The sequence below is a fragment of the Hyla sarda genome, chromosome 7, assembly GCF_029499605.1.
Source record: "Hyla sarda isolate aHylSar1 chromosome 7, aHylSar1.hap1, whole genome shotgun sequence".
Lineage (NCBI taxonomy): Eukaryota > Metazoa > Chordata > Amphibia > Anura > Hylidae > Hyla > Hyla sarda.
In genome coordinates, this window is record NC_079195.1 from 199,980,030 (window position 1) to 199,993,919 (window position 13,890).

The 13,890-nt window shown below is 42.3% G+C and overlaps 1 protein-coding gene across 12 annotated transcripts in view; it reads right to left on the reverse strand.

The window, feature by feature from the left end:
- Positions 1 to 13,890, reverse strand: part of GLIS1 (GLIS family zinc finger 1) — a 162,306-nt gene that overhangs the window by 42,911 nt on the left and 105,505 nt on the right. The gene's annotated exons all lie outside the window — the stretch shown is intronic.

Here is a 13,890-nt window from a genome sequence, read left to right on the forward strand (position 1 = left end):
AATACTCTGAGACTAGACTGGATCCGCCACTGGGTTGAGGGGAGTGCTAGCTATATACTTGACTAGCTACCTGGCTACCTAACTTTATACCTGGATGCCTAACTACTTACCTACATACCTGGCTATCTAACTATCTACATACCTGGCTGCCTAACTACCTACCTGCATATCTTGCTACTTGCCTACATACATGGCTACCTAACTATGTACATACCTGGCCTTCATACATGGCTGCCTAAGTACCTAGCTAGTCGCCTACCTACATATCTGGCTTTCTGATCTATCTACCTAGTTACCTATTTACCTGGCTACCTGGTGGAGGGATTTGGGTGGAATAGAAGCATAAGTGTGACCAGCAGCGGAGTATGGCAGGGGGCCCTTGCTTTTTTTGGTCCGGGGGCCCTGAGTGTTGTCAATCTGCCCCTGGGTGTCTCTGGTGTAAACGGGGAGCAGGTGTCCTAAATTTGGTGCTATTGTTCTCACACTCTTACACTGGTCACTGGAAGTTGAATTGCACCTTATGGCAAAGAAGTTTCTCAGCATCCCCCCCCAAAAAAAAATTCTCTACATAAAGATGCTCTAGGCTATAAGAAGATGATGCCATGATACTGAAACTGAGAAGCAGCCCAAAGACAATACCGTGGTTTCACAGGACAGGTTCCACTCAGAACAGGCCTTGTCATGGCCAAACAAAGAAGATGAGTACACATGCTCAGCGTCATATCAAGAGGTGGTCTTTGGAAAATAGACGTATGAGTGCTTCCAGCATTACTGTAGAGGTTGAAGGGGTGTGGGGGTTAGTCTGTCAGTACTCAGACCATACACAGTACACTGCATCAAAAATGGTCTGTATGCCATCCTAGAAAGAAGCCTCTTCTAAAGATAAAGCGCAAGAAGGCTTGCAAACAGTTTGCTGAAGACAAGCAGAGTAAGCATATGTATTACTGGAACCATGTCCTGTGGTCCGATGAGACCAAAATAAACTTATTTGGTTCAGATGGTACCAAGCATGTGTGGCGGCAACCAGGTGAGGAGTACAAAGAGTGCTGCTGGAACTGGGAATCTACAGTTCATTGAGGGAACCGGCTACTTCCCGCCACAGTATATGCTGGGATGGCAACGGATACCTGTGATGGAAAGTGAAAATGCAGTGTGCATCTAGCCATAGAAAATTCTCCCCACAGTACTTAAAGGGGTATTCCAGGAATTTTTTTTATTTGACTATGCTACAGGGGCTATAAAGTTAGTGTAGTTCATAATATAGTGTCTGTACCTGTGTGTGACGGTTTTCTCACAATTCTTCTGTGATTTTCACCCCGATATTTATTTTTAAAAGCATACAAAATGACTGTTGTCTCAGATTTTTCCCAGGATGCAATGTTGCCGAGACCTGACTCACTAGTCAGCTGATGACAGAGAGCCTGTCTGCTTCAATGGGTGGAGCGATTGATTGGTGGGAGAGAGATCAATCTGCAACTAATGCAACAGCTGTAGGCACCCTGATTGAAAACCACAGATCTTTTGAATGGATGCAGCTCATTTATGTTTCAATGGGTGGGGTGGCTGATGTGTGGGAGGGAGGAAGATGGAATTGTGGTATTTGTAGTCAAAAAAAGAAAAGCCAAACAGGAAATACCAGTTCACAGAAAGCTAGCCACAGTGTTATGGTAATCTCACAACATAGCCATTTATCCCCAAGACAAGCGCAGATCCTTCCTAAGCATGTCCATTACTGTCTGCCAGGTACATACTAAAATCACCTTATGGTGGAGAACCCCTTTAAATAGTACTACAAGGGACAAATAAGTCATAAATATTGCCATAGGGGCCAAAAATTGTTTTTTTACAGCACCGTATTAATAGTACCATACATTGCCCTTTAACAGTCATCCAGACACTGTATTTCAGTAGAGGCAGAATGATAGAGGCTGCAGGCCTGAGATGAATGGCTGGGCAGGAAAAGATGGATCCCATACACCTCACAAGCAGTAGCTTTTCCAGTCTTTGGTTGCGTCTCTACCTACTTACTCTACTTAGCTGCAGCGATTTATCTCTAGAAATAATTTGCTGTGAAATCCCTGCTAAATGTTTCACAGTAATTTATCTCCAGCAATAAATCTTTCCAGCACAGTGTAGGTGAAGAAGCACTAGACAAGAGCAGGCGGCCCGGGCACAGGAACAACTTCGCAATAGTCATAGGACTGGTCCTGGTTGTTACGGTGAAGAGACACTTAGGCCATGTTGAAACGTTCGGCATTTTAGTGCAGAATTCTGCAGCAGCAGAGTCCCATTGTATTCAATGGGATTTTGCTGTGCTGTGCACACGGTGGAATTTCTACGCCAGAAGTTTCTGGCAAGGAAATACCGATTTCCATGTCCGCAGAAAGAATTAACCTGTCCATTCTTTCTGTGGAATCCGAGAGGAATGCACCATCTCATAGACGTGTTATGCTGGGTCATAAAGACGTGTGAAGGCTTATAGGTCATTCATGGTCAGGCCTGGTGCAAAGATTTTTGCCACCCTAGGCGGAAGCTAATTTTGCCGCCCATTGTCTTCGCCCTTTGACACACCCCACCTAACTACTGGGGTGAAACACTGTTAGGCAGGCGGATGTATGGAGGTGCGCGCAATGTCGGGATGCTAGACGGACCTGATCTCCGTAATCACACCTGTCTGCCTTGGAGGTGGCGCTGCCAGATGCAGATTACTATGGTACCGGGGCAGGGGGGTTTGCTGGATGGGCAGCTGCTTCAGATGCTGGCTAACTTTCTTGCTGTGGGCAGAGTGGCGCTCCCATCAAGAGTGCGCTCTAGGCGGCTGCCTATTTTGCCTATAGGCAGAGCCGGCCCTGTTCATACGTTACTGGGAACAAACAATATGTAAAGCAGCTCTTGCACCACATTTTCAGGTAGACTTGCGTTCACACGCTAGTAACTAGCAGCGAGTTTCATGCTGCGGGAAACCTGTTGCGAGTTACGCTATCATTGATTTCAATGGATCCACAGACAGTCCGCAATAGTGTCAGATTTGCCGACTGTCCGCGGACCCATTTAAATCAATGGCAACGTAACTCGTAGACTGCTATTTACTAGCCTGTGAATGCACCCTAAAAGAGAGTGTTTCCCTGAAGCTCAGAGTCTCAGAAACTGACTGGGAATGTGTGCCAAGCCAGAAATCTCTTCAGAAGTAAAGAATACCCATCTGCAGCTGTTTTAGGGCTTGCCCCTTGTCCGTATAAAGCAGGGTATGCTGGCTAGTGAAAAGCCTATTGTTGTGAGACCAAAGGGGTAATGTTTCTCCTAGTGTAGAGTGTCATAAAGACATGTTAAGGATTATAGGCCATTTATGCTTCACTGGGAATTATGTGAAGAAAGGATATGCAAACAGCTTTCACACCACACCAGAACAGCTGTATACAAGTGGATACTTTTTCCTTCTGGAGAGGTTTCTGGCTTGGCATACATTCCCAGTCAGTTTCTAAGACTTAGAGCTGAAATGACACTGACTTTTGAAGGAAAACTACCTGAAAAGGTGATGTGACAGCTGCTTAACATCTCTCATCTTGCTTACATATGGCGCATCTCAGGTGATCTTATTAACCTCTATGTATAGCAACTATGCATCAAAGTGCCAGGATCGTTCAATAAAATGTCTAACATGGCTGTCGGGTTGACAGGGGAGGAACCAGACTGGGATTAGACTAACAATGAGTTCTGGGATTTGAATAAATCAGCATAGAATCTTGAAAGCCCTTAAAATAACTTCTTTATATACGAGTTTAATAACATAATATTACTGTGTGAGTGTAGAATGTAAAACATCCATTTCTGTTTCATTTGCATTCGAAGATTTATAGGATCTGGGAGATGCGCAGACATGGGCGCGCTGCTATATTAAGAAAGTTTTAATTGAATCCATTTGGGAATTTAACAGTTTTTGTTATGAAGACTCCTAAAAAAGGAAATGTTTGCTGAATTTCTAATGTTACTCACATTTGGTTTTTCACGATGTGGAAATGCTTAAAGTGGTACTTCTTCAGGGTCCTATACAGTACACAGTGTCCCAAAAAAGTAACATGGAGCCGCCCTCATCTGGAGCAGCTAACCCAGGCACAGGAATAGAGTAGTACAGAACATGTAATACCTCCCTGTACTGTAGGGGGCGCTTCCAGACAGTCAGTCACTTCAGGAATACTGGGTTTTACCAGTGTAATGCCCATTCTGATTGGTCAGTTCTTGTGGGTATTGACCCATTTCTCAGATCTGGACTGTCCGTACATGTATGTTGAGTCTGTTTTCAAGTTACAATGGTCCAGAAAAGACCATTATATGTGGAAAATATTGTATGTTGAGGCCATTGTAAGTTGAGGGATCACTGTAAATGAAGCCAGTGCCATCTACCGGTAGACGACACATGCTCCTCACTGAGCCAGGGTCCCATCCCGAAGATCGTGGGAGGGATCCCAGTGGTCGGGCCCCTCTGATCAGCTACTTATCCCCTATCCTGTGGATAGGAGATAAGTAAACTTTTGCTGGAGTTCTCCTTTAACAATGCCAAAATAAGGCTAAGTTCACATCTGCATAGGAGGCTCCCTTTGGAATAATAATAAGAATATGTATAATAATAATCATATAAATTATTAATAGTATTAATGATAATATTTGTGAAATGTCATCTACTAGTACTGCAAGTTTTACTGATGCAAAACGCATTTCCACCCCACGTGATCATACCCCTAACCGGCAAAGCTTGGGCACCCTTGTGTTGCCTTTTCCCTAAGTTGAGAAGTGGCAGCTCATGGGTTAAGCTATGCATTGCAGAAGTGAAGCCTCAGACCACCGTGGAAAATTCACAGTGTACAGAAGCGAGAAACGTAACCATAATCCCTTCTAATGAATCTAATCACAATATTTAACCAGCCGCGCTCCCACTGAAGCCCCTAATGAAGCCTTCTGCCATCAGGCCCTGTTTTGATTAAGTGATGCAGCCCGGGCCATTACAGACTTAATACAAGATATACAATTAGTGTATACATTACGTCAGCGCCAAACAAAGCGCCTATTCAGGACCGAGCCAGGCGGCGTGCTTTCGCAGTTCTGAGAGGGTTTCGTTTTGGAATTAACAAGTTATTCTTTCGCTGAGAGCAGACAAACTATGGTAGCGGGAATGTATTCTACATTTGTTCCTAGCATCTTATACCCTTACGTAAAAAAATGGACCTTGATAATTCTGTCCTGGAGCAGTTCTCTTGGGGACTTTAAATAGTTAAGACCTTTTGAAATGTAATTCATTTAAAAATTTAGTTCAGGAGATCTAAAGATCGGGTGCTATATCTTTTTTCCCTTATTTTTATGCTAAATGTATTGGCCAAAAGTATGAACATAGCCTGAAAGGCTATGGCCCAGATATATGGAATAATGTATACAGTAGAGCTATTTTCCCACGTTTATTTGGGTGGTGGGTTTGACTAGCGTGCATCTTATTTATCAAGAAGGTGCAGCAGGATGATGAATTTTGCGCAGCTCTGCTGTGGTGGGAAAAGCTCTACCACATACACTTCTTCTAGACGCTTGTGAGGGAGGGGAGTAGACACTTTCCCGGGTCCTGAATTTGGCAGGTTGGGTGGTTTTACTTAATCTCACAGAGCTGCCGGGACATTTTTACTTGCATTTTAGAAGCTACAATCAAATTTGATTGCGGTGTCTAAGGGGTTAAAGCCTGGCATCACCGTGATCGGTTATGTCTGGCATTAGAGATGGGTCCTGGTGGAAGATAGCCCCCTGGACCACCTAGCTAGGACACGCTGAGCGCGTGTCATAGAAGGGGAGTGGGACGCTGTGGTCCACAAGGGGTTAAAGGTTGAATTGTGGAAGGTAGAAGTGATTCTCACGCCTTCTGGTAGGTGGTGTAGCTTTGCGCCTAAAAAAGTACCTTTGCGCACAAAATAGCGACTTTTGACAAAAGTCGCAAATGATAAATACGTGACCACTGCATGGTCAAAAAGAAAAAGTTCTACGGGTAGGAAAAAAGAGTGAAACTGTCTATATCAAAAGACGCATAAAAGTCGCTAAATATGCTGCTTGCGCCTGAACTGCGCCAAAATATAGACAAAAAAATGCTCTAAAAGCAATGATAAATCTCCCCCTATGTGCATACTTTTGGTCAATATATTTAGGCCTAAAAATAAACAGCAGTTTTTCGCGCAAAAATAAATAAATAAAAAGGAAGTCTAAAAATTTTGGCCGTTTTGGGACATTGTTTGAGCTTTTCTTGCATTTTTAAGACTTTCTTTTCAGATTTCTTTCCCCTTGCTATTATGCTATTTGAAAACCAGCCTTTTTGGGTCAAAAACAAGCAAAAATAAATAAAGAAATAAAAAAACGAAACTGACATTTTTTGAGCTGTAAAACGTTAATCAAATAGGACTTTGTAAAATTAAAAATGTTAGTGTCTGTGAATTACCAAATTTTTTTCTACTTAGTTCAATTATCAGGAAAAAAAGGCCATTCCTTCTGAGCCATAAAACGGCCACTGGCCCCCTGGACTCCTAAGCCCACAGTGACCAGAGATTTTGTTAATATATCCATCTGCTCATATCATTCTGATCTATAACTTCATGCCAGTAAATTAGACAGATTTTCATAGTGACGGGTTTAAATAGTACCTGTCACCATCAATGAAATTTAATATATTTGAATTACTTTTCTAATATACTTCTTAATAAAATTTTGTAACTTTATGAGTTAAATTAACCTCTAGAAGTTCGGCTACCAGGGGTCCTGCTTTTGGTCCTGCCTGCAGTCCTGCTATCAGATTGTCTCCTGCAGCCAGGTATGTGCACACATAAGGGGCTTGAGCCCCGGCCCTTTTGGTGTCTTCTCCCCAGTTGTCCTTTTTTCCTGGAGCTGCGGCTGATAGCAGTAATATCAAGGTAAATAAACTGCCCATTTTTTTGAGACAAAAGTCAGAAAAATGCAGGTGGGACCTCAACTCAGCACAGTGTATAAAGTGTATAGAGCTGAATATTTCAGCTCCCTTTCCCTTTGAGCTGAGCTAGACTGTAGAGCAGGGTTTTCCCAACAGCCAAGCCTGTCCGGGCATGCTGGGAGTTGTAGGTTTTCAACAGCTGGAGGCACACTGGTTGGGAGACACTGCTGTAGAGTCATGATGCCTTCAATGCATAGTGCTAAATATTGTGCTAAACATTGTGCTGACACATTGTAGAGTTCAGTGCATAGAGCTGAGGGGGTGGGGGCTTGCAGTCTCAGCCAATCACAGCCCATCGCACACTGAACTGCTTTAGGCTGTGTGTTCAGAGCGGCACATCAGAGTAAGGGAGCCAGTTTACTCCAGCAGGGCTTCAGATGATGTCACGCCTGCTGGGGAATGCCCCTTTCCAGTCCGTAGAGCTGACTGAGACTGAGCAGAAAATACAGCACAATATCAAGGTCGAGAACTAAAAAAAAAAAATTATAAAAATAAAGCCAGGGGGTGTGAACTGGGAGGTTGAAAAAAATGTATCAAGATCATGACACATACTCTTTAAACATAGGCAAATATTTTAATATCTCAACTTTAACAGGCAAAAGAAATGGTTAAAAAAAAGTACAGAAAAAGTGAGTTGACAATGAAAGGTGTTTCTGGAGGAAGGCCATGCTGGATCTGTATGTAGTTGTGCAATGTACAGTAGCTGGGGAGACCTAGCACGTGTACCCAGCATCCTCTGCAGAGTGTACATGAAATGCCATTACATCACCGAAGATCCCCCTTGGTCAACTCATAAACTCCATGACTGTGAAAGCATTCCTCTAGGCAATAAATTTTGACCCGTAGGCCCAGTACCTTCCAGATGTATTCATTCCACATCGTGGAGCTGGTTGTAATTATTTGCAGGCCGAGGTGAGATTTACAGTTTTGGGAATGTTACATTTGGATTCCATTTTCATCCACTGACAGATGACTGTGGAATATTTATCATGGATCTACAATGCACCATTACTATGTGTTGTTTGGTTGTAGATGTTCTGTGCAAACTGTACAATGAGTATACACAAGACCTTATTAACATATATATATATATATATATATATATATATATATATATATATATATATAGATATAGTTATGACCTCATCCAAACGGGGTTAAAAGGGTTGTTCTGTTTGGACAGACCCTTTCTATATATCCTATTAGAGCATAATGATGTCATGGAGTAACATGCCTGCTCGAGAATGATGTGTAACATGATGTCATTTGAATAGGTTCCCTGTTATACCATACCGGTAACAATTAGTGGATTACCAAGGGGACTACCTCTTAGCGGGCAACTAAGGGTTGTTTAATTATATATCAAGCTTAAAGGGGTATTCCAAGTTTTATTTATTTTTCATAAATGTACTCAGCCTGGGGTGGGGTAAAACATAAAAAAAAAAAACATATCTTACCTTACTCAGTCCCACCACCATTATTCTTGCTGTGTTCGGGGTCAGATTACGCGCTGCCTGTTCAACTGATCCCCAGTAGAGGCGGGATACCGGCAGTGCACACGTGACCCCAAACACTGCAAGAAATGTGCAACAATACAGGCTCCAGGTAGAAACAAAGAAGGTAAGTATGTTTTTTAATGATTTCCCCCACATTAAAAACCAAACAATAATAATAATGATAATTTATTTATATAGCGCCTACAGATTCCGCAGCGCTTACAATTATGGGGTACAAACAAAGACAAGTATCAGACATAATATTACACAATAACTATTCAAACAAGAGGTGTGGGGATATGTTGGGGATATGTTGGGGATATGTTGAGGATATGTTGAGGATATGTTGGGGATGTGATGAGGATATGTTGGGGATATGTTAGGGATATGTTAGGGATATGTTGGGGATATGCTGGGGATATGTTGAGGATATGTTGGGGATATGATGAGGATATGTTGGGGATATGTTGGGGATATGTTGAGGATATGTTGGGGATATGTTGGGGATGTGATGAGGATATGTTGGGGATATGTTGAGGCCAATTAAAGAATGTTATAGGCCTGTCTGAAGAGATGTGTTTTCAGGCCACGTTTGAAACTATGGATGTTGTTGTTGAGTCTGAGGGATTGAGGGATAGCATTCCAGAGAACCGGTGCAGCACGAGTGAAGTCTTGGAGACGGGAGTGAGAAGTTTGGATTATAGAAGATGTTAGTGTGAGATCATTAGCAGATCGTAGAGAATGTGTAGGATGGTAGACGGAGATGAGAGAGGAGATGTACGGAGGTGCAGCATTGTGGAGAGCTTTGTGTGCGAAGATTTTGTACTGTATTCTGGACTGAATTGGTAACCAGTGTAGTGACTGACACAGGGAGGAGGCTTCGGTGTAGCGGCTGGAGAGGAAGATGAGTCTGGCTGCGGCATTAAGGATGGACTGAAGAGGAGAGAGTTTGGAGAAAGGAAGGCCAATTAGTAAAGAGTTACAGTAGTCGAGGCGGGAGTGAATCAAAGCAATAATGAGAGTTATAGCAGTTTCAGTAGTGAGAAACGGGCGGATTCTGGAAATGTTTTTGAGATGCAGGTGACAAGAACATGAAAGAGACTGAATATGGGGAGTGAAAGACAGATCAGAGTCAAGTATAGCTCCAAGACAGCGAGCCTGCTGCCCGGGAGTTATGGTAGTACCACATACCGAGATGGAAATGTCAGGGTTAGGTACAGTATCAGTTGATGGAGAAAAAACAAGAAGTTCTGTTTTCGAAAGTCTACAAACAAAAAGAATACACCTTTGATTACTATGTGTTTAAATATCTTCACCAAACTACCATGTTTTTCTGTCCCCCAAATAAACAACAGACTAAACCAAGAGTACACTTGGTCAACTAAAGCCAATGAGTATGCCGCAGTATACATTTTATTGCCTTTCTGTTGGTATTCCAAGGCATATGGGCAGATTTTAGATGTGAATGAGCAATTAGATGCTTTCCTAGCCCAAAGTGCACTGTTACCGCCAGCCCGCTTCTTCCTGGTAAATGTCCTTTTTATAAATATTAATTTCTCCGCTCCTGCTCATTAGGTCTAGGGAATGCTACAAATTACTTAATTTAAATAGTAGTATTTTTGAGCACATCTATTGAACGTAGGCATGAAATAAAAAATAGGTAAAAACAGATGTAATCAGCATCACCTACACTATTAGCCTGTACCACTATTAGCCTGTGCGGATGCTTCTGATGTCAGATTCCCTTTAATAAATAGTTAAAGGCTTTTGAAATCTAGCTTTGTAATTGTTTTTCCCCCCCAAAAAAATTTCTTTAGGTCTTTATAAAAAATTCTGCTTAGTTTTGTTTCTACAGGTTCTCTATTTTCACCTTGTATCTACTCTCCTCTCTATCTCCAGCCTGTGTGAGCTGTCCTCCGTGGATTCTCTCCCCCCTTATCTATAATCTGAGCTGCTGTATAACCGCCTACCCCCTGCTGCTATGTCTAACATTGAAAAAGCTGAAAATCCATCTGAAAAGCAACATTTATCTTGCCCTAAGTAGCAGCTAAATTGTAGGACATTTCTACTGAAGACTATTCAGAAAGTTACTTTATTTTGCCCTCAGGAAATAAATCTGCAATAAGAAAAATCTCCTTACAAGTCTTACGCAACACATTAAGGCAATTGCTTTTGGAATATAGGTTGACATTTTTTGTAATGGCATGACTCCATATTGAATTTCAGAGCTGATTGGACTCTATCTCCCAAGATGCCCAGTACATTCAATTCCACCATAAATATGTTTAACCTTATATAACACATTTGCTGCAAAGCATGACACTCAGTTGGGTGCTGTAGATAAAGAAAAAAGGAAAAGGCCCAAGGAGGCGCCTAGTGCATTACCCTAGGAAGCGAGTAGCACCCCACAAAAAGTGGGGACAGGTGGGGGGTCTAATGGGTGGCCGCTCACCTGGAGCGTATATAAAATATGCATGTAACCTCAAACTGAGGTAGCGATGTAGGAATCCGTGCAGGCCCGCAGGTCTCAGGATGGATCCAAAGGAAATCCTGGGAGTGAACTGGTACAGCAAGAAAAAAATGACCTTTTGCCAGGTGCTCGGAAGTCCAAATGATGTCACAACCAAATCATGGAAGTGAATGAAGGTTCAAACCTTATTGGTAGATAACCACGCGTTTTGGGGTTAGCATACCCCTTCTTCAGACTGACAGATTAGTCAAACTAATCTGTCAATCTGAAGAAGGGGTATGCTAACCCCGAAATGCGTTGTTGTTATCTACCAATAAAGTTTGAACCTTCATTCACTTCCATGATTTGGTTGTGACATCATTCGGACTTCCGAGCACCTGGCAAAAGGTCATTTTTTTTCTTGCTGTACCAACTCAGTTGGGTGAACCTCCTAACTACTGAGACCTTCATATCTCTTTATTTTTGAGTCAGAAAACAGGACAAGAACTTTTTGAGATCCGCTGTACCTTCCAAACCCCTTCAGGTCATCTGCTCTGGTGGGTGTGCACTGACCCATAGTCACACATGTCCAATGGATTTGCTAAAGTACACACCGATCATACAGTTTCACCTAATGATCTCATCATTTGCCCAATAAAATCTACACATCCATATCATGGCCCACACTCCATCCATAAAGCTGAATGTATAGGAAGGAGCAGCGGCTGAGGGGCGAGGGAGGTTATTTTGCTTCCATATAAAAACATTAAATTTGCTAATTTCTGTTGTTTCAGACAATCAAAATTCCAGTTGTCTGGGACACTGAATCTAAGAAAGCAGGAGAATTAATCTTCAAACATGAAGGTCTAGAAGGCATTGCCTCATTATTTGGGTTGGACACTTTTCTGATTATAATGCAGATAAATCTCAAATGTAATAAAACTAAAATAACACGCACTAAGTATGAAACATAACAGGATATTGCAGGGAGATTAGAAGGTTTCCTCTTACTACTGCACGGCCCAAGTGAATGGACTGGAGAGAAGACGACAATATAAAGCAGCGTAGGATCCGGCAGTGATGGACAAGCCGGGGAATCCTTCAGTATACAGACGAGGAGGAGGAGGAAGACAGTAATTGAGATCAGATGGAGGGATGAGCTTCTTACTACTAGGATTTACCTTGTGATCATTTTTTTTTTTTTGGAACTATCAGAAAAGGATTAACTAGCACTTTAAAGGACCACTTACTTACAATAAAATGTCTCATTTATTTCCTGTTTTCAAAGAGGCCAAATTCCTTTGTCTAAACAAAGATTGGCCTTCCTTATTGTTTTCTTCCGTACGACAACATACAGGAGGCATTTGCATCAGGTTTAACTGTACACCATTGCTATATGTGGGAATACTGTCAAATAGGCCTTTGGATGTATACTCCGCTATAGGTTTTATTAGACAAAACGTAGTCTACTTGGGGGAGATTTATCAAAACCTGTGCAGAGGAAGAGTGGTGCAGTTGCCCATAGCAACCAATCAGATTGCTTCTTTCATTTTCCACAGGCCTCTTTAGAGGCCTGTGGAAAATGAAAGAAGCAATCTGATTGGTTGCTATGGGCAACTGCACCACTCTTCCTCTGCACAGGTTTTGATAAATTTCCCCCCCCCCCTTGTCACTACATTCGGTCTGTTTTACACCAGTATACATTTTATTTGAAGAATATAAAAGTGTAGCATGCTACAGCCAAAATGGGATCTGAATGCCCTCCTATTGGTTTTTGGTTACATTTCTCAAAAATCAGACTACATGTATTAGGCTCTGTTCACATTAGCATCATGGTTTCCCTTCCTAGCAGAGCCATGCTAACTGTTAAAGGGGTTATCCAGGAAAAAACTTTTATATATATATATATATATATATATATATATATATCTCAACTGGCTCCAGAAAGTTAAACAGATTTGAAAATGACTTCTATTCAAAAATCTTTATCCTTTCAGTACTTATGAGCTGCTGAAGTTGAGTTGCTCTTTTCTGTCTAAGTGCTCTCTGATGACACGTGTCTTGGGAAAGAAAATCCCCATAGCAAACCTCTTCTATTCTGTGCAGTTCCCGAGACAAGCAGAGATGTCAGCAGAGAGCACTGTTGCCAGACAGAAAATAACAACTCAACTTCAGCAGCTGATAATTATTGAAAGGATTAAGATTTTTTAATAGTAGTCATTTACAAATCTGTTTAACTTTCTGGAGCCAGTTGATATATATATATATATATATATATATATATAAAAAGTTTTTTCCTGGATAACCCCTTTAAAGTTCTGTTTTTAAAATGGATCCCGAATGATCCTGAGAGAATTCACTGACTGAAAATCGGAAATGTACATTAGAAATACCAATGCTGCAGTACTTGCATAGATGCCAGGAGGCAGGGCACAGCTGAGCTGCTCAAGTGCTCACCTGTCTCCTCGCTCCCCCACCCCTCCCTCACCTGTGTGAGTGACATACAGGGCTCAACTCAAAGGCAAGATCTGTATACAACAGTCATCTCCAATCTGTAGACATCCAGATGTAGCGTACTCTGGAGCAGACTACTCCTGCGCGGGCTGCAAAGAAAATGAAAATAAACCATCACTCACCTTCCTGGGTTCCCGCGGAGCGCCACTACAGCTGATCGGTCCTCCGGTCCATCTTCTTCATACTTCCGTGTGAACGAAGCGTCACACGGCTCTCAGCCTATTATGGGCCGTGGCAGAACATCGTGGCGGCCGGCGATAGGCTGAGCGCCATGTAACGCTTCGTTCACACGGAAGTATGAAGAAGATGGACCGGAGGACCGATCAGCTGTAGTGGCGCTCCGCGGGAACCCCGGAAGGTGAGTGATGGTTTATTTTCATTTCTTTTGCAGCCCGCGCAGGACGGAGCAGGAGTAGTCTGCACCAGAGTACTCCTTTAAGTAC